The following is a 21,732-nucleotide window of genomic DNA, read 5'->3' on the forward strand; positions in this document are numbered from 1 at the left end:
ATACAATTTCTAAACCTATCATAACTACTGTTGTATTTTGTAAGTACTTTTAAAGGCCAGTTTGTATATTCATTACATATTTATCCAAGCAGATATTTTGCTTAAATAACTGTCAATCACCAAAGAAGATGTTTAAGGTTAAACAACTACCTACTGACAAACTATCATACAGTGAAGGATATTTTTTTCTGATATAAACACTATAATCATCTGACTTGCAAAATAATGTCTATATATATATATATATATATATATATATATATATATATATATATATATATATATATGTGTGTGTGTGTGTGTGTGTGTGTGTGAGTGTGACCAGAGTGAATGCAAGCCCTGGTGAACATCTACTTAAAAAGATATTTTTTTTTTAATTTTTTACACCCTGCCCCAAAAATATTATGTCTAAAAAAAGGCCTTAACCTGGGGTGGGGTGGGGGTGGGGGGGGGGCAGCATAATTTTGAGTGCCTAGGGCAGCACAAAACCTAAATACACCCCTGTAGGGAAGCTATTAACCACAGTATGCTCTGTAAGTCAGGAAAACACACAGGCCTGATAGAAAATGAAATTAGATTACACTAGCAAAATGATTTAAAAGTTTTTTTTTTTTTAATTTAAAATAATTTTATAAGCAGATATGAGTGGTGGCTGGCACAGAGCAATGAACCACAGTTTATGCTGTGTGAGCCTGAGACACAGGCCTGATAGAAAATGAAAATAAATTACACTAGCAAAATAATTTCAAATTTTTGTTGGTTAAATTTAAACTAATGTTAAGCAGATATCAGTGGTGGCACTAATCACAGCATATGCTGTGAGCCTCACACACAGGCTGAAAGCCAGGCAAATGCAAATAAAAATACAAAGAAAAAAAAAAACGACTGAAGTTATAGCCCTAAAAGGGGCTTTTTGGGGTGCTGTCCTTGCAGCAGAGATGAGATGAATCCTTCAGGACTGTAGTGGACACTAAATACACTAGCCTAGCTATCTATTTCCCTGTAATGTCAGCAGCAGCAACACAAAAGCTCCTCTCACTAAGAAAGCAAGGTCGTAATGAGTCTAAAATGGCTGCTGCCAAGAAGCTGTGAGGGTCTGTGAGGGAGTGTCTGCTGCTGATTGGCTCTAATGTGTCAGAAGGCTGTGACATACAGGGTCAAAGTTTCCTCAATGATGACACATAGGGGGCGGATCGAACATCGCTTATGTTCGCCCGTAGCGGCGAACGCGAACAAGCTAAGTTCGCGGTGAACTGTTTGCGGGCGAACAGTTCGGGACATCACTACCCTTAACCAAACTCTGAGGGGGTCCCTGTACATAAGATTGTTTTTAACGTGTTGAGGCACATCCCTCCACTGACAGTAGGGGAGATACGCCAAGCCGCAAGATCCTATCAAATTCTCCTCCAGCTGCTTATCACAAAAGTGCTCTGTGTCCAACTGCCAGTCTAGCACCAATCTTATCAGCACCGCCCAATTATAGTATTGGATATGTGGCAGGCTTTTTATGTCTCCCCTGGTCATCAGGAGGGGCAACATTAGTAAGGTATACAAAATCTTGGGTAACAAGGACATCTTAAACAAATTTATGCTCCCTGTGAGACTCAAAGGAAGATTCTCGAAGCTAGTCAGCCTAGAGCAGATCAGATCACATTGGCTCGTGATGTTGAGTCCATACAATTTCTGTGGGTTCCTATGTAGTTTAATACCTAGGTATGTGAGGGAGTCAGTCACCTCCACAAAATGATACGCAGCAGATTCAGAGGTTTGTCTGTGTAGCCACAGTATTTCAGACTTAGTATTGTTTATCTTATAGCCTGAGAATCGGCCAAACGATTTGAGCGTCTCTAGTATGGGCGGGGTAAATTGTTTCGGGGAGTCCACAAACAACAACATGTCGTCCGCGTATAATGCTAAGTGAAGCACCCTAGAGCCCAGAGTTACCCCTGGGAAGATTTGACGCAACCTTACCGCCAAAGGCTCCACGGCCAGGTCAAAGATCAGAGGGGAAAGGGGGCACCCCTGCCTGGTAACTCTCTCCAGGGTAAAACCAGAGGAAAAGCATCCATTCACCAGGATATGAGCGTTAGGCGTTGAGTAAAGCTTTTTCAATATCTCCAAGTAAGGGCCCCGGAAGTTAAAATGGCGCAGGGCTTCGAAAAGGTAGGGCTACTCGACTCGGTCGAAGGCCTTCTCCACATCAAGAGAAAGGAGAAAGGCCTCCGAATTGTCTATCCTGGAACAAGTCTGTTCTCTGTTCCAATAATGATTGATGACATGGAGTACACGCCTCAGGTTAGTCACCGGAGTACGCTGGTATACAAAGCCCCTTTGATCAGGGCCAAGGAGGGTGGGCAAGATAACTTTTAACCGATTTGCAAGAATTTTAGTCAATATCTTGTTGTCCGAATGTTAAAGTGAGATGGGGCGATAAGATCCTGGATCTAAGGGGTCCCTTCCCAGTTTCGGAATTAGGGTAATAAAGGCAGAGGAAAAGGTGTCAGAGAGGTAATCGTCTCCACAAAACAGACCATTGAATAGTTTATTAAGTACTGGGGATACTTGTGGCAAGAGCATACGATATAGCTCTACAGGTAGGCCATCAGGGCCCACCGCCTTGCCCAAGGCAAGTGTTTTGGTCGTAATCTGCACCTCCTCCAAGGAGATCGGAGCATTCAGGGAGCCTAACTGATTCTCAGTCAGATTTGGAAGCGACACCGTTCTCCAAAACCATTCTAGTGCCTCTGCAGGAGCTTCAGGCTGTTTAGCATATAGCTGTCTATAGTATGATGCAAAGCCCTCCGCAATCTCCATTGGGGTGTTGTATACAGTGCCCTGGAGTTGTATAGCTGCGATCTCATGTCCAGTCTCTTTCCTGTTTACCAGGTGGGCAAGCAGCCTACCCGATCTATTGCCATATCTGTGAAACTTACTTGCCGATTTTAGCAAGTCAGATGCTGCTCTCTGTTTCAAAAAGCCGTCCAACTCCTCCTTGGCCATTATAACTGCATCATAAGATTCTCTGGATTTGATTGCCTCATAACATTGGCAAGCGTGTTCCAAAGTACTCTGCAGTTCATCATGTTTAAGTTGTGCTTTGCATTTTAAATTGGCTACGTAGGAAATTATGTGTCCCGTGAGGACAGCCTTGGCAGTATCCCAAAATAATTGGGGTCTGTCCAGGTGCTGCTGGTTTTCCGTGTAGTAATTATTCCAACAGTGGATGAGATACCTTTGGAAAGCCTCCGAGGTCACCAAATACGATGGGAACCTTTTTCGTATTTCTATTTGGTCTGGGTGTGAAAAGCTTCAGTTTCAATCCCACTGGGGCATGATCCGAGAGCACAATCGAGTTGATTTTGTCATCGACGACTCTGAGTATCAGACAGTCCAATATCCAGAACATGTCTATACGAGACAGGGAGCCCACCATTTTAGACAAGCAAGTATAAGACCTTATCATAGGGTGCCTCCTTCTCCAAATGTCGCACACCACCAGATCCGCTCGCAATTTGAAACGCAACGTCAGAGTCTAATTTCTGCAAATGGGACAAGATCCCTCTCCTCTTTACCGGAGAGTTAATACCCCCTACGTTCCAAGATGTCAGTTTAAGTATCATTTATCCCGACAATTAGGCAGAGCAAAGAAAGTGAGGTAAGAGGAGGGGGAAAAAAAAGAAAAAAAAAAAGGGGGGGGTTCAGTACCAAGGAAGTGGATATTAAAAACAGTATAAAAATGTATATCCCGAAACAATCTCCATCCACTCCCCCCCCCCACACCTCCACACACCCACACAACCACACATATAATGTGAAGCCTACACAGTTCTGAAATAATTCCCTGGCATAAGGAGTAACAACAAATAACAGAATATAGGGATTGAGTAATGCAATACATGAGGAGTGACCTGACAGTTAAAGAATATACATCTAGGCTTAAAGCATTTGACTAAGGCATAATATGGCAATAAAATACTAAAGCATATATGTATCTTTGGATGGCATTTGGCTAAGCTTTGAAGTACATTGCGATCGTGAAGGTAGTAATAGATAATACAGTACTGACTAAAATAGCAGGTAAGTATTGACATTGCATAGATAAATACACATTGACATTTAAAGCCTTCATAGGACTGGTGATAGCACTTCCCAAGTGGATCCGCATAATGCGGGCCCAGGAGAGCCGTCTGTCCCGCATAAGAACAGATAGCAGCATATTGAAATAGACAAATACATACATTTATACACATCTTTTGTCGACCCTTAGGTAATTTTTGAGATACATTAGAATCCTTGGGCAGGAGTGTAACAATACTTGTAAGGGTCAGATCCCTGAGAGAGAACATCACCAGAACAGATCCACCCCAGAGGGTAAACTCCAGGCAGGTTAGGCAATAGTTCAGGTACAGTAAAGTCTCATGTGTATATCCGAAGACAAAGGTGAGATGTAACAAAGACCCCTCCATGACATAAGCCACCTGCCGGGGCAACTCCCTTTCAGCTGTATTCAGTCCAGTATTTATTAAATCTAAGACGTTCCATCTGGGTGTTAGCAGCAATAAAAATAAAAATAAAAGAACTAAACAACTATTAAATATAGTTAACATTGAACAATTTAACCAAAGCTGAAACAGTAACATTGGGCCTGCTTCCACACACAGCCCTCGAACGCCCAGAGGAGGGCACATCTGAGATATCTCCCCAGGGTCATCCACTCTCTGGTGTGTCCTATCAAGACTATGTGGATTACATTTCTGTATAAGTTTATCACAAGTCAATAACAAAGCCATAAACAAGAGCAATCATGTTATATTTACGTAATGGGTCTTGATCAGGGTCCTCCGTTGGCTTCTGCATGCTTCCTCTCCGACTCCAGATAGCTCTCCACCGCCTGAGGGGAGTGAAAAAACTTTGGGCCAGATGGGGTTTGTATCCTGAGTTTAGCTGGAAACAGCAGGGCCACTTGCCGGCCCTGTTCATACAGCCGTGAACAAATTGGTGAAAAGTCCTTACAATGTTTGGTGACTTCTGGAGAGAAGTCTTGAAAAAGCAGGATTTGATGGCCCTCATATAGAACCTCTTTCTGCAGGCGGTATGCTCGTAAGATTTTCAATTTTTCTTGGAAATTGAGGCATTTAAAAATCACTTGCCTCAGTATCATATTGCTATTCTCCAGGGTCCGTTCAAGGCCAATCCTATGGGCTCTCTCTATACCCAAGGGTAGGATATCCTGGGGTATTCCCAGGAGCTTCGGCAGAACCAGGGCTGTAAAGGCCAGCAGATCTTTTCCTTTGACTCTCTCCGGTAATCCCACTACCCGCAGGTTATTGCGGCGACTGCGGTTTTCCAGATCCTCAACTCTCTCTTGCAACATCTTGTTCTGGCTGAAGAATCTGTTGGATGGAGCTACTAGATTCCACCTGTCTGTCCTCTATTTCTGAAATGCGACCCTCTGCATCTGAAAGGCGGGTGGAATATTGCCTGAACTCACTAGTCAAGGTATCTAGGCCTGCTTGTAGGGTTTCCATTTTAGGTAGAAAAAAAGATTTCAGTTCTTTCATGAGCTGAGATTGGTCTCCATTGCCTTTAACTGAGGTTTCAGGGTTCAGTTCAATCACCGCCTGGGTCTCTATATGGTGTTTAGATTTCCTATCAGCAGATTTGTTTTGTGGCTCATGGCGTCACTCTGGGAAGGGGATAGTTTGTGAAAATACTCATCCACTCTAATCAGAATATCTAGCAAGAGAGCAGCTGTAGTTGCTAAGGGCACCAGGAGAGGGTCCCAGAAGAAGTTTGCAAATAAGCTGTTTAGTATGGACAAACGGTGTTTCCTTATGTCATATTTGTTAGTTTCAAACTTGCTCTCTTTAACCAGCACACCCCAGATATATGTGCATATACTTAAACAGTGCGGTGTAAGATTCCTGTCTCAAATATAGCCCCAGGTAGCGATGTACCCAGATGGTATCCCAGCAAGACACAGGTTGTGGGGGGCTGGATGACAGAAATAAATAGCGTTAAAGCTTGTAAAATGGCTCAGCGATGCAGAGCTTCAGACACTTGCGGCCATCCCACCTCTGCACCTTTTAGCTTTTCCTTTCTCTTCCTAAACCTTCGGTCGAATGACTCAACAAAACATTTCTTAGCAATAAAATTAAGTGATGTAGCGAATAGTTCGCCGGCAAATAGTTCCCGGAGAACATAGCATGTTCGCGTTCGCCGCGGCGGGCGAACATATGCGATGTTCGATCCGCCCCCTATTCGTCGTCATTGAGTTAAACTTTGACCCTGTACCTCACAGTCAGCAGGCACATTCCAGCCAATCAGCAGCAGACCCTCCCTCCCAGACCCTCCTACCTTCTGGACAGCATCCATTTTAGATTCATTCGGAAGCTGCATTCTTAGTGAGAGGAGGGACAGTGTAGCTGCTGTTGATTTAATAGGGAAATCGATAGCTAGGCTAGTGTATTCAGTGTCCACTACAGTCCTGAAGGACTCATCTGATCTCTGCTGTAAGGACAGCACCCCAAAAAGCCCTTTTTAGGGCTAGAACATCAGTCTGGTTTTTTTTTTCCCTGTGTAATCTAATTGCAGTTGCCTGCCTGCCAGCGTGAGTGTCAGGCCCACAGCGTATACTGTGCCCACTTGCCCAGTGCCACCACTCATATCTAGTGTAACAGTAGTGTAAATTTAAAAAAAACAACACTTTTTTGACTGTGTTAAATAATAGCAGTCAGTTTCCTTCACACGTGTGCGTTTCAGTGCCTGCCAGGGCACAGTGTCACCCCAGTGCAACTCATATCTGGTGTAACAGTAGTGTACATTTAGAAAAAACAACACTTTTTTGACTGTGTTAAATAATAGCAGTCAGTTTCCTTCACACGTGTGCGTTTCAGTGCCTGCCAGGGCACAGTGTCACCCCAGTGCAACTCATATCTGGTGTAACAGTAGTGTACATTTAAAAAAAACAACACTTTTTTGACTGTGAAATAATAGCAGTCAGTTTCCTTCACACGTGTGCGTTTCAGTGCCTGCCAGGGCACAGTGTCACCCCAGTGCAACTCATATCTGGTGTAACAGTAGTGTAAATTTAAAAAAAACAACACTTTTTTTGACTGTGTTAAATAATAGAAGTCAGTTTCCTTCACACGTGTGCGTTTCAGTGCCTGCCAGGGCACAGTGTCACCCCAGTGCAACTCATATCTGGTGCAACAGTAGTGTACATTTAAAAAAACAACACTTTTTTGAATGTGTTAAATAATAGCAGTCAGTTTCCTTCACACGTGTGCGCTTCAGTGCCTGCCAGGGCACAGTGTCACCCCAGTGCAACTCATATCTGGTGTAACAGTAGTGTACATTTAAAAAAAACAAATTTTTTTTGACTGTGTTAAATAATAGCAGTCAGTTTCCTTCACACGTGTGTGTTTCAGTGCCTGCCAGGGCACAGTGTCACCCCAGTGCAACTCATATCTGGTGTAACAGTAGTGTACATTTAAAAAAAACAACACTTTTTTGACTGTGAAATAATAGCAGTCAGTTTCCTTCACACGTGTGCGTTTCAGTGCCTTCCAGGGCACAGTGTCACCCCAGTGCAACTCATATCTGGTGTAACAGTAGTGAACATTTAAAAAAAAAAAAAAAAATTTTGACTGTAATAGATTGAATAGCAGTTAGTTGTCTGCAAGCGTGTGTTTCAGGCCTACAGTGTCTACTCTGCCAACTTCTGCCAGTTCACAGTGCCACTCATATCTGTTGTCACAGTAGCTTGCACGCATAGTACCACTAATTGAAAAAAAAAATGACAGGCAGAGGCAGGCCACCCCGCAGGGGCCGTCGTGTTCGTGGTGCTGTGATTCCCTTTGGCCCTAGAATAATGCCCAGTGTTCAGAGGCCATGTACCCCGAACTCGAACAGTTCTGAGGACATAGTTGACTGGCTAACACAGGACACCCAATCTTCTACAGCTTCCGCTCGGAACCTTGACGTACCATCCTCCTCCAGCTTAGCTTCGGGCACCTCTCAAGTTACCACTCGCCCGCCTGCCGCCACAACCAACACTAGCACCACAGCCGCTTCACTTGATCTGTCAGAGGAGTTATTTACACATCAGTTGGAAGAAATAAGTGATGCGCAACCATTATTGCCAGAGGATGTAGATAACAGGGATATGTCTCAGTCAGGCAGCATTACACACATGGACGTACGGTGTGATGATGATGATGTTGTACCCGCTGCTGCTTCCTTTGCTGAGTTGTCAGATACAAGTGAAGCGGTTGATGATGACGATGCGTCCGTGGATGTCATGTGGGTGCCCGCTAGAAGAGAAGAAGAAGAGGGGGAAAGTTCAGATGGGGAGACAGAGAGGAGGAGGAGACGAGTTGGAAGCAGGGGGAGGTCGTCGCAAGGAGCTAGTGGCACAGTCAGACAGCATGCATCGGCACCCGGGGTCAGCCAGACAGCACGCCAATCAATGCATGCTGTTGCCACCACCAGAATGCCGTCATTGCAGAGCTCAGCAGTGTGGCATTTTATGGTGTGTCTGCCTCTGACAACAGCGATGCCATTTGCAACCTGTGCCAAAAGAAACTGAGTCATGGGAAGTCCAACACCCACCTAGGTACAACTGCTTTGCGAAGGCACATGATCGCACATCATAAACGCCTATGGGATCAACACATGAGTACAAGCAGCACACAAACTCAAAGCTACCATCCTCCTCCTGGTCCAGCATCTTCAGCCACGTCAACCACTGCTGTCCTCCTTGCCCCCTCTGAACCATCCACCACTACGTGTCTTGCCTTGAGCAGTTCCTGCTCATCTGCCCACAGTCAGGTGTCTGTCAAGGACATGTTTGAGCGTAAGAAGCCAATGTCACAAAGTCACCCCCTTGCCCGGCATCTGACAGCTGGCTTGTCTGAACTCTTAGCCCGCCAGCTTTTACCATACAAGCTAGTGGAGTCTGAGGCGTTCAAAAAATTTGTAGCTATTGGGACACCGCAGTGGAAGGTACCCGGCCGAAATTTCTTTTCACAAAAGGCAATCCCCAATCTGTACTCGATTGTGCAAAAGGAAGTAATGGCATGTCTGGCACACAGTGTTGGGGCAAGGGTCCATCTGACCACTGATACCTGGTCTGCAAAGCATGGTCAGGGCAGGTATATCACCTACACTGCGCATTGGGTAAACCTGCTGACGGCTGCCAAGCATGGAATGCGTGGCTCTGCAGAGGAGTTGGTGACACCGCCACGACTTGCAGGCAGGCCTGCTGCCACCTCCTCTACTCCTCCTACTCCATCCTCTTCCATAACCTCCTCTGCTGAGTCCTCTTCTGCTGCTGCGTGTTGCTCCACATCAACGGCACCCACCCAGCTCCCCAGGTACTATTCCACATCCCGGATATGGCAGTGTCACGCCGTCTTGGGGTTGACTTGCCTGAAAGCAGAGAGTCACACCGGACCAGCACTCCTGTCCGCCCTGAACACACAGGTGGATCAGTGGCTGACTCCCCACCAACTGGAGATCGGCAAAGTGGTTTGTGACAACGGAAGAAATTTGGTGGTGGCATTGAATTTGAGCAAGTTGACACATTTGCCGTGCATGGCACATGTGTGTAATCTGATCGTACAACGCTTTGTGCATAAGTACCCAGGCTTACAGGACATCCTGAAGCAGGCCAGGAAGGTGTGTGGCCATTTCAGGCGTTCCTACATGGCCATGGCGCACTTTTCAGATATCAAGCGGCGAAACAACATGCCAGTGAGGCGCTTGATTTGCGACAGCCCGACACGTTGGAATTCAACACTCCTAATGTTCGACCGCCTGCTCCAACAAGAAAAAGCTGTTAACGACTATTTGTATGACCGAAGTGCTAGGACAGCCTCTGCGGAGCTGGGAATTTTTTTGCCACGTTACTGGGCGCTCATGCGCAATGCCTGTAGGCTCATGCGTCCTTTTGAGGAGGTGACAAACCTAGTCAGTCGCACCGAAGGCACCATCAGCGACATCATACCATTTGTTTTCTTCCTGGAGCATGCCCCGCGAAGAGTGCTGGATCAGGCTGTAGATGAGCGTGACAAGGAAGAGGAAGAGTTGTGGTCACCATCACCACCAGAAACCACCTTATCAGCATCGCTTGCTGGACCTGCGGCAACGCTGGAAGAGGATTGTGAGGAAGAGGAGTCAGAGGAGGAATGTGGCTTTGAGGAGGAGGAGAAAGACCAACCACAACAGGCATCCCAGGGTGCTTGTTGTCACCTATCTGGTACCCATGGTGTTGTACGTGGCTGGGGGGAAGAAGATACCTTCAGTGAGATCACTGAGGACGAGGAACGGGACATGAGTAGTTCTGCATCCAACCTTGTGCAAATGGGGTCTTTCATGCTGTCGTGCCTGTTGAGGGACCCTCGTATAAAAAGGCTGAAGGAGAACAACCTGTACTGGGTGTCCATGCTACTAGACCCTGGTATAAGCATAAAGTGCCTGAAATGTTACAGAATTACCGCAAGTCGGAAAGGATGCAGCAGTTCCAAAATAAATTAAAAAGTATGCTTTACACAGCGTATAAGGGTGATGTCACAGCACAACGGGAATCTAACAGGGGAAGAAGTGAAAGTAATCCTCTTCCTCCCACGACCACGCCGTCAAGGACAGCATGCTTTACAGACGTGTTGTTGATGGAGGACATGCAGAGCTTTTTAAGTCCTACGCATCGCCACAGCCCTTCGGGGTCCACCCTCAGAGAACGACTCGACTGACAGGTAGCAGACTACCTCGCCTTAACTGCAGAGGACACTCTGAGGAGCGACGAACCCCTTGACTACTGGGTGTGCAGGCTTGACCTGTGGCCTGAGCTATCCCAATTTGCGATAGAACTTCTGGCCTGCCCCGCTTCAAGTGTCCTGTCAGAAAGGACCTTCAATGCAGCAGGAGGTATTGTCACTGAGAAGAGATGTCGCCTAGGTCAAAAAAGTCTAGATTACCTCACTGTCATGATCCTCCTATTCCACCTTAAATGTGTCAAGCAAATACTATATACCACCTTTACATCTTGTTAACTTCCTACCTGAACCCAATATAAACCTGCTTCCTCCCATGGTCCTTTGCTGGTTTATTTAAGTGTAATAGCTACAGTTCCAGTCCTTACCTTTTCTGCAGCATAACAGGATTTAAACTGTGTATTTATTTCCTTTTCTATCAGCATACCTCTACTTCAGCCGGAGCTGACATTACAAATCTGCAGCAGGACTTCACTCCACACCTCCCCCATCCAGGGTCTGCTTGTGAGTATTCTTAACAACTTGGCGTGACACGCCACTCAGCAAACAGGAAACGCAGGGACCACAGCGTTCACACTGCTCACCAAGCTCATTGGGACCGGATCTCTGCGCTGCACACATCGCACTCACAGCAGCTGCTGTTTGCTTAAAGGGGAAATCTCATTCAGCGACTTCTGGACAGGTGCTGTATAAACTTTCATAAACAGACTGTGCAACTCTTTTCTGAAGTACTCTTAAACATACTACAAGTGTGAGATTCATATAGTGAAGTTGCTTGCATTTAACCGTGAACTCTCTTTACTAACTGCATCCTGAAGTACAATTAACCTCTGCACTACTGTTTATAGACTGAAGCTGCTTGCATTTAACCCTGATCTCTCTCTACTAACTGCATCCTGATATATAATTAACCTCTGCACTACTGTTTATCTCTGTATATCCATTGCTACGATTACCCGCCAAAGTCAACTCCCACTAATAGACACTCCAGTTACTGGGAGCTAGCTGTCCGGCAAAATTAACAACAAGTGTTATACAGTTCACTAAAAGCATATAGTGTACTGTCATCCTCAACTCTTGTAACACATCCTCAATTTTACATAATATCTTGGTAGTTACAATTACAAGTGAGTTGATTGTTACATAATAAACCAGCCATATATATAGTAGCCATGGAGCCCAATGACGTCACTCCCCAGCTACAGAGCCTAAATCAAAGGCTGGATAACCTAACCCAGGCTTTCAGGGATTTGCAGGTGGAAAATCAAAGCCTTAAAGCCTGCTTAAGGGAAGTGTTATCAAATAGTAACTCAGGAAATGACCATCATGCTGAACCCCAGGTTTCATACCCCGAAAAGTTCTCAGGGGACCACTCCACTTTTCGTCAATTTCGTAATGCATGCTTATTGCTTTTCGATTTACGCCCTAGGACCTACCCCACTGACAGGGCCAAAGTACTAACCATCCTATCATACCTTAGGGGAGAGCCAAGGGTCTGGGCTGACTCTTTCTATGAGTCACAAGACCCAATACTGAATTCCCTGGACTGCTTCCTTAAAGCCCTCTCCTCTCTTTATGATGATCCCTACCGCCAGATTACAGCTGAGGGCAAACTCAGAGGTTTAAAACAGCTTAAAGCCCCAGTTGAAGAGTATATCACTTGTTTTAGGATATGGGCCAGAGATTCCCTCTGGAATGAGGTTTCTCTGAAAAACCAGTATCGCCTTGGTTTATCCGAAGACATTAAGGATGAACTCGCCAGAGTAGGTATTCCAGACCGCCTGGAAGAACTGTACATCCTTACCACTACTATTGACCGTAGACTTAGGGAGAGGAGGCAAGAAAAAAACCCCTCTAACCCCCCTCTGCGCAGGGTTTTACAGACGCCATCTACTTCACCACCTGAGCAACCTATGGACATTAGTTTTCTACGTGGACCCCTCTCTCCTCAAGAGAAATTGAGACGGCGTACATTAAATTTGTGCATGTATTGCGCATCAGCAGACCATGTTGTTAAGGAGTGTCCACTACTACTCAAACAGAAGATAGGTAAGGTACACCCTTTCAACCATTGCCTAAACACAAAAAATATTGCCACTGCCTATCTAACATTACCCTTATCCTTGCAGTGGGAACAACACAGGATAAAGTGTGAAGCCATCATAGATACCGGAGCATGTGCCAATTTCATTGATTTGAGTTTAGTCACTGTTAATAAAATACCTTCTTCTTTCAAAAGCACACCTCTGCCTCTCAAAGTTATTGGCGGTTCACATCTACCATCTGGTCCTGTCATGCAACAGACTATTCCCTTACTGGTTACTACTGCCTCTGGTCATTCTGAGACCATTACCTTTGAAATTATATCATCCCCTCTCTATCCTATAGTTCTGGGAATTACCTGGTTACAGTTACACCAACCCACGGTGCATTGGGACACACTTACTCTATCCTTTCCCTCTTCTTACTGCTCTAAGACCTGTTTTCCAACCGCTCATTTACTCTCTACCTCTGCTCCTTCTATTCCTCCTCAGTATTCAGATTTCTCTGATGTCTTCGATCAGAAAGAGGCCGAGTCATTACCTCCACACAGGTCCTACGATTGCCCCATTGACCTGTTACCTGGAGCTACCATTCCCTACGGCCATATCTATCCCCTGCCCAGACCTGAGTTACAACATTTAAAAAACTACATAACTGATAATTTAAAAAAAGGTTTCATCCGTCCCTCCACTTCCCCTGCCGGTGCCGGCATCTTTTTTGTAAAAAAACAAGGACGGGTCCTTGCGCCCTATTATAGATTATCGTGAATTAAATAAACGCACGATAAAGAACAGGTACCCGCTACCTCTAATCCCAGAATTGGTTGAGAGGTTGAGTGGCGCTACTATATTTACCAAACTAGACCTTAGGGGCGCATACAACCTTGTTAGAATAAGATCCGGGGACAAGTGGCTGACAGCATTTAGGACTAGGTATCGTCTTTTTGAATATACTGTTATGCCATTCGGTCTTTGCAACGCCCCGGCGACATTCCAGAATTTTATCAACGATATCTTTAGGGACATCTTAGACACTTTTCTGGTGGTCTATCTTGACAATATTCTAATCTATTCTTCTTCCCTTTCAGAACATGTCATACATGTCAGGCAAGTGTTGTCCAGACTAAGGTCACATAGTCTTTACGTAAAATTAGAGAAATGTCTCTTCCATGTTACAGAGGTCTCATTCCTAGGTTACCGTATCAGCCAAAGTACCATTATGATGGAAGACAATAAAATCAAAGCCTTCACATCTTGGCCTACACCAACCACTATCAAAGAAGTACAACGCTTCTTAGGCTTTGCAAACTTTTACAGGCGCTTTATCCATAATTTCGCAGCTATCACTAAGCCATTAACAAATCTCACTAAGACGACAAAGCCTTTCCTCTGGACCCCCCAGTCTCAAAAAGCCTTCAATGACCTCAAGTCCCTGTTTGTGACATCACCTATTCTTCAATTACCAAACAGCAAAGCTCAGTTCATATTAGAAGTTGACGCTTCCGAATATGCCATCGGTTCAGTTCTTTCTCAAAGGTCCTCTCCTGACAAAGAGATCCATCCTGTTTGTTATTTCTCCAGACTTTTAACACCCGCTGAGTTTAATTACCCCACAGGGGAAAAAGAGTTATTAGCCATCAAGTCATCCTTTGATCAGTGGAGACACTTATTGGAGGGGGCAGAACACCCTATAACTATTCTCACCGATCACAAAAATCTCCAATACCTCCAAACCAATCGCACTCTCTCTGCTCGCCAACTTCGTTGGAGCCTCTACTTCTCCCGGTTCAATTTTACCATAAGCTACCGTCCCGGATCAAAAAACGGTAAAGCTGACGCACTCTCACGCAAGGACCATAAGCCCCACTCTGATCCTTCCTACGCAACTATAATCCCTAAAACATCCTTCATTGGTTTCATGTCCAAGGATTTTTCAGAGCTCAAAACCCAACAACAATTGGATCCCACTACAAGTTCCTACACTTTATCTATGGATGACAATGGTATCCTATGTAACAACTCTAAGTTTTATATACCTCCCTCTCTCTGTGACAAGGCTTTACAACTCACACATGATTCTACACTGGCTGGACACTTAGGTGTACAAAAGACACTGGATCTTCTACAAAGACATTTTTGGTGGCCCTCCATGAAACACTCAGTAAAAGCCTATATCAAGTCCTGCCCCACCTGTCAGACCTCTAAGCCTTCACACCAATTGCCTATTGGCCTATTTCAAAACCTACCCATTCCAGATTGCCCATGAAAAAGCCTCTCTATGGACTTTATTGTTGATCTCCCTAAATCCCAAGGAAAGACTGCCATATTTGTCGTAGTGGGTCTATTTTCCAACTGACTCTCTCCCTACAGCACAACAAACCGCCGAGCTGTTTATCAAAGAGGTTGTGCGCCTTCACGGATTACCTACATCTGTATTGAGTGACAGAGGCTCGCAGTTCACCTCAAAGTTTTGGAAATTTCTCTGTTCCTCTCTTTCCATTCAGCAACATCTCACCACCTCATACCACCCGCAGTCAAATGGTCTCTGTGAGAGGACCAACCAGTGGCTAGAGCAGTACTTAAGATGCTTCTGCTCTAGCACACACGAATCATGGGTCTCCTTCATACCTCAAGCGGAATTCGCATACAATAATACTACTAACTCTTCTACCGGATTTTCGCCTTTCTATATCAACTCAGGACTCCATCCACGTTTCCATCCCTTATCATCCTCTCACACTCCTTGTCCTCAGGTTAATGATCTCATCAATTCTATTAAACTAACATACAATGTGGTCCAAAGCAATATCAAGCATGCACAAGCTTCTCAAAAGCGCTACTATGATTTACGGCATCGTCCACAACCTAATTACAAGGTTGGGGACATGGTTTGGTTGAGCACAAAAAATCTTAAAATACCCTCACCATGCAGGAAGTTTAACAATCTCTTTGTTGGTCCTTTTCCAATTGTAGCCATTCGCAACCCACTTACTGTTACCTTACAGCTCCCTGCTACTTATCGCATCCACCCGACTTTTCATATATCATTGATCAAACCCTGTGATACCTCTCGTCTTCTGCCTCTTCCTGCTCTGGTGTCCCCGACGCCGGATCCTGAATATGAAGTACATTCGGTTTTGGACTCTCGTCGATGCAATGGACAACTGCAGTACCTTTTCCATTGGGCTGGATTTGATTCCTCTGAAGATTCTTGGGAGCCTGCAGCCAACCTCTCGGCTCCCCAGCTGGTGTCTCTCTTTCATAGGCGCCATCCCGATCGTCCCGCACCCTGATCCCTTCTTGATGGATCTTTGGGGGGGGGGATGTGTCATGATCCTCCTATTCCACCTTAAAGGGACAGTTTACTCAAAAAATTTCTCCCCTTTAATTTGTTCCCAATGATCCACTTTACCTGCTGGAGTGTATTAAATTATTTACAAGTAGCTCCTTTACCCTTATATTGGCATTTGAAATTGTTGATTTAACATGTGGTATCCCCACCTATTCTGAAAGTTTGTGGCCACGCGTACCAGCTATAGATAAGCTTTGTAAACACAGCCAGCAGAAGAAATTACACTCCAAGTCGGATATAGCAGAGATAAGGTAATACAATGTTGATTTTCCATTGTTCTCTCCAAGTACTGGTGATTGTTTTATGGACAGATATAAGCTTAAGAAACATGTTTATATACACAATGTGATACAGTAATGAGATCTGATTATACCTACAAGCTCAACCCATTTTATTAGGTTGTGGCTTCAAAACACAAAATCAGAGCTTTAATATACACAAATAAGCCTTAAAAAGCTCATTTTCATACATTTTTTACTCTGCAGTTAGTAAAAAAGCAATTGTAAACACATTAAGGGAAAAACTATTTTACAGTATACTGTCCCTTTAAATGTGTCAAGCAAATACTATATACCACCTTTACATCTTGTTAACTTCCTACCTGAACCCAATATAAACCTGCTTCCTCCCATGGTCCTTTGCTGGTTTATTGAAGTGTAATAGCTACAGTTCCAGTCCTTACCTTTTCTGCAGCATAACAGGATTTAAACTGTGTATTTATTTCCTTTTCTATCAGCATACCTCTACTTCAGCCGGAGCTGACATTACAAATCTGCAGCAGGACTTCACTCCACACCTCCCCCATCCAGGGTCTGCTTGTGAGTATTCTTAACAACTTGGCGTGACACGCCACTCAGCAAACAGGAAACGCAGGGACCACAGCGTTCACACTGCTCACCAAGCTCATTGGGACCGGATCTCTGCGCTGCACACATCGCACTCACAGCAGCTGCTGTTTGCTTAAAGGGGAAATCTCATTCAGCGACTTCTGGACAGGTGCTGTATAAACTTTCATAAACAGACTGTGCAACTCTTTTCTGAAGTACTCTTAAACATACTACAAGTGTGAGATTCATATAGTGAAGTTGCTTGCATTTAACCGTGAACTCTCTTTACTAACTGCATCCTGAAGTACAATTAACCTCTGCACTACTGTTTATAGACTGAAGCTGCTTGCATTTAACCCTGATCTCTCTCTACTAACTGCATCCTGATATATAATTAACCTCTGCACTACTGTTTATCTCTGTATATCCATTGCTACGATTACCCGCCAAAGTCAACTCCCACTAATAGACACTCCAGTTACTGGGAGCTAGCTGTCCGGCAAAATTAACAACAAGTGTTATACAGTTCACTAAAAGCATATAGTGTACTGTCATCCTCAACTCTTGCAACACATCCTCAATTTTACATAATATCTTGGTAGTTACAATTACAAGTGAGTTGATTGTTATACTCACCTTTATTAAGATGAATGAGGGATGGATCCCGAAGGGACTGACAGTGGGTGATACATTCGACTAAAAAAGGCCTGATGAGATGATCTGCCTTGGGCTAAAAATGGTCCACACGCTGCTGTATTTTATCTCTGAATGCCGGATGACTTGCGTCACTTATCCGCCAACAACTAGGGTTCAAGCCACAATGTTTTAGGGCACTTTCTGCCTGGGAAACAAACATCAATTTTTCTAGCCGCTGCTACAGCAGCGGCTGCAACAATACCTAATTTTTCAGCCATGTGTACATGCCTAATTTTTTTGGCCTCTGGTGCTGCACTGTGGCTTCAAAAACCAAACCAAAAAAAAGGCACATTACAGGGATTAAACTGATAGGAATAGTAATACTTAACACACCACTCCTATCTGGTGGCACATTAAATTGCACGCGCAGTGCCCCAAATTTGAAAGTAGGAGGTCCGACCAAGCATCTTTTTCCATCTCAAGGTTCCTAATATCGATGCCATATACACGTCCCCTGATAGGGGACGTAACAGGGATTAAACTGATAAGAATAGTACTACTTAACACACCACTCCTATCTGGTGGCACATTAAATTGCACGCGCAGTGCCCCAAATTTGAAGTAGGAGGTCCGACCAAGCATCTTTTTCCATCTCAAGGTTCCTAATATCGATGCCATATACACGTCCCCTGATAGGGGACGTAACAGGGATTAAACTGATAAGAATAGTACTACTTAACACACCACTCCTAACTGGTGGCACATTAGATTGCATGCACAGTGCCCCAAATTTGAAGTAGGAGGACCGACCAAACATCTTTTTCCATCTCTCGGTTCCTAAAATCGATGCCATATACACGTCCCCTGATAGGGGACATAACAGGGATTAAATTGATAAGAATAGTACTACTTAACACACCACTCCTATCTGGTGGCACATTAGATTGCATGCCCAGTGCCCCAAATTTGAAGTAGGAGGACCGACCAAGGATCTTTTTCCATCTCCCGGTTCCTAAAATCGATGCCATATACACGTCCCCTGATAGGGGACGTTACAGGGATTAAACTGATAAGAATAGAACTACTTAACACACCACTGCTATCTGGTGGCACAGATTGCACGCGCAGTGCCCCAAATTTGAAGTAGGAGGAGCGACCAAGCATCTTTTTCCATCTCCCGGTTCCTAAAATCGATGCCATATACACGTCCCCTGATAGGGGACGTAACAGGGATTAAACTGATAAGAATAGTACTACTTAACACACCAGTCCTATCTGGTGGCACATTAGATTGCACGCGCAGTGCCCTAAATTTGAAGTAGGAGGACCGACCAAGCATCTTTTTCCATCTCCCGGTTCCTAAAATCGATGCCATATACACGTCCCCTGATAGGGGACGTAACAGGGATTAAACTGATAGGAATAGTACTACTTAACACACCTTATAATAACGCAGAGAGAGGCAATGCAGAGAGAGGAGTCTGAAGAAGAGGAGTCAGAGGAGGAAGGTGGCTTTGAGGAGGTGGAAGACCAAACACAGCAGGCGTCCCAGGGGGCTTGTTGTCACCTTTCGGGGACCCTTGGTGTTGTACGTGGCTGGGTGGAGGAAGAGACCTTCAATTACATCAGTGAGGACAAGGAACGGGACATGGCTAGCTTGGTATCCAACCTTGTGCAAATGGGGAGTTTGCGGTTGTGCAAATGGACTGTTTGCGGTTGCTTGCGGTGCGTTAAACGGGGAGTTTGTTCTGTCACTGTGAAGCGGGCGTAACCCTTACACTACCTGATCGATACAACATCATACCTGATGTTTTAAAGCACGTTATTCCAAACAATTTAGGAATGTTAGGTGATTTATGCCCTTTATGGATTAAAACCAGACTCTTCATCAACTATGTAATTTTCCATGGGAGTTTTGCCATGGATCCCCCTCCGGCATGCCACAGTCCAGGTGTTAGTCCCCTTGAAACAACTTTTCCATCACTATTGTGGCCAGAAAGAGTCCCTGTGGGTTTTAAAGTTTGCCTGCCTATTGAAGTCTATGGCAGTTCGCCCGGTTCGCCCGTTCGCGAACAGTTGTGGAAGTTTGCGTTCGCCGTTCGCGAACCCAAATTTTTATGTTCGCGACATCACTACTTAGCATTAATAGAATTATTTCTAGACTACACAGGTCAATGAGACATAAGTTTAAAATTCAAAATACCCTTTTAAATCACAGCTATCATTTAACTATGTTATAAAGAATTCCTTTGATTTAAAATATTACCAAATAACCAAATTTGAGAGTTTCAGCTTTTTCAATAAATTATTTTCACTATCATATAAGAGGGAACGCACATGTCTGGAAGTAAATGTTAGGCCCAATTTTGTCTTACAAAGCTTTGTGTATTTCCAAGACAGCAGTTTTTCAGTAAGCCAAGTTAAGCAGCAAAAAAAACCAAGCCAAGCCCCCATTACTTTCTGTGCCAGAGCTTTTATCCCTGTGATTAAGCCCACCTCTTTTTCTAATCATTGGTGAAATTTGATGAAACGCCCTGTTCGAAGCTTGCCCCCCATTGGCCCTTTGGTAATGTCTGTCTCTTAACAGTCAACCCTTTTGGCTGTAATACCAGTTTTAGTCCATCGTGGGCAGCAGACATAGAAAAACAGTTTCATTATCAAAAACTGCTACAGTTTAATATATATTTTAAAGTGTTCATTAAATACACTGATGTTTCCTAGTATTAGTAGACGTATCTGGTCAACATGTATGTGACTATCTGTCTTAATTGAGCATGTGTATTTTAATACCACAGGTTAAATGTAAAGATGACAGGAGCACCGGTAGATGAAACAACAGCGTTTATTCCAAGACAACGCTGTGTGTAAAATAGTGCACAAAAGTTGTAGATAACAGTTATGGATAACAACAATACTGTTCATTTGAAATAGTGCTCTTCAAACACTGACAGCAGCTGATTGCCAAAATAGGATGGAGTGTCAAAGAACAGCTGACGCGTTTCGGCTGTAAAGCCGTAGTCTTAGCTGGTAAAAAACTTAAAAGCAAGCGCCCTTTTTCAAGGGCTAGCACTCATCCTATTGGGCAGCCAGTTGAGCCAATCCGGACTTATTTTCAGTTCACAAGCAAATCTTAACCGTAAACACACCTGTTTAAGCTGTTTCACACAATAAATGGAAAATAAATAAATAATGATGTTACTAAATAAATAAATAATAATAATCAAGTATACTTAATTTAAAGTCACATATATATACAAAGGTCACACAAAATTAAATGCACACCTGTGATTTTCATAATTGCAAAGAAATATATTACTAATTCGCTCAATTTATTATCAATTCCTGAGCTGTTTGCTGCTCACAAATATTACCATTTAAAGTGATATCGCTTATATTACACTCTTGGTAGCTCCCTGTTAGTGTGACTGCTCCGCTTACTTCATTTGTGGACCACATAGTGCTCTCGTGAAAGGCCCTCCAAGGGATCTAATTGTACTGTAATGCATATTGACCAACATCAGTGATATCCATGTATATGGAGAGAGGTATGTGTAGTGCAGTTTTTCTTAGGATTGTGGAGTCTAGGGTGATGTATCCTCATTTTCATTGGGTTGGTGGAGGATATTGACTAATACCAATAGTTAATTAGGTCAAAGGCAGAATTTAGTCCTGAAGGTGTCCTGGTCTTCAATTTGAAGATCCAGAACACCTCCTGTCTGCCTAGGGCTTTTTCCCTGTCCCCACCCCTCGGTGGTACTGGGACATATTCAATGGCCATCCACCTGAAGCTCTCAGTACTTTTGTCATGTTCTCGTGCAAAATGTTGCACTAGGGGAGTGCTGGATTTCCCTGCTCGGATGGTGGAGAGATGCTCCCTTATACGCAATCTTATTTCTCGTGTAGTTAACCCTACGTACTGTATTCTGCATGATACGCATGTAATCAAATACACAACGTATTTTGACCTGCAGGTTATGCAGGTTTTTATGCCAAATTGCTGGCCTGTGACAGTTGATTGGAAAAATTCGCCACACTCAACTTTCTCACAGGCTACACAATCCCTGTAGTTGCACTTGTGCATTCCCTTGACCAGTAGCCAT

The sequence above is a fragment of the Bombina bombina genome, chromosome 7 (genome assembly GCF_027579735.1).
Source record: "Bombina bombina isolate aBomBom1 chromosome 7, aBomBom1.pri, whole genome shotgun sequence".
Lineage (NCBI taxonomy): Eukaryota > Metazoa > Chordata > Amphibia > Anura > Bombinatoridae > Bombina > Bombina bombina.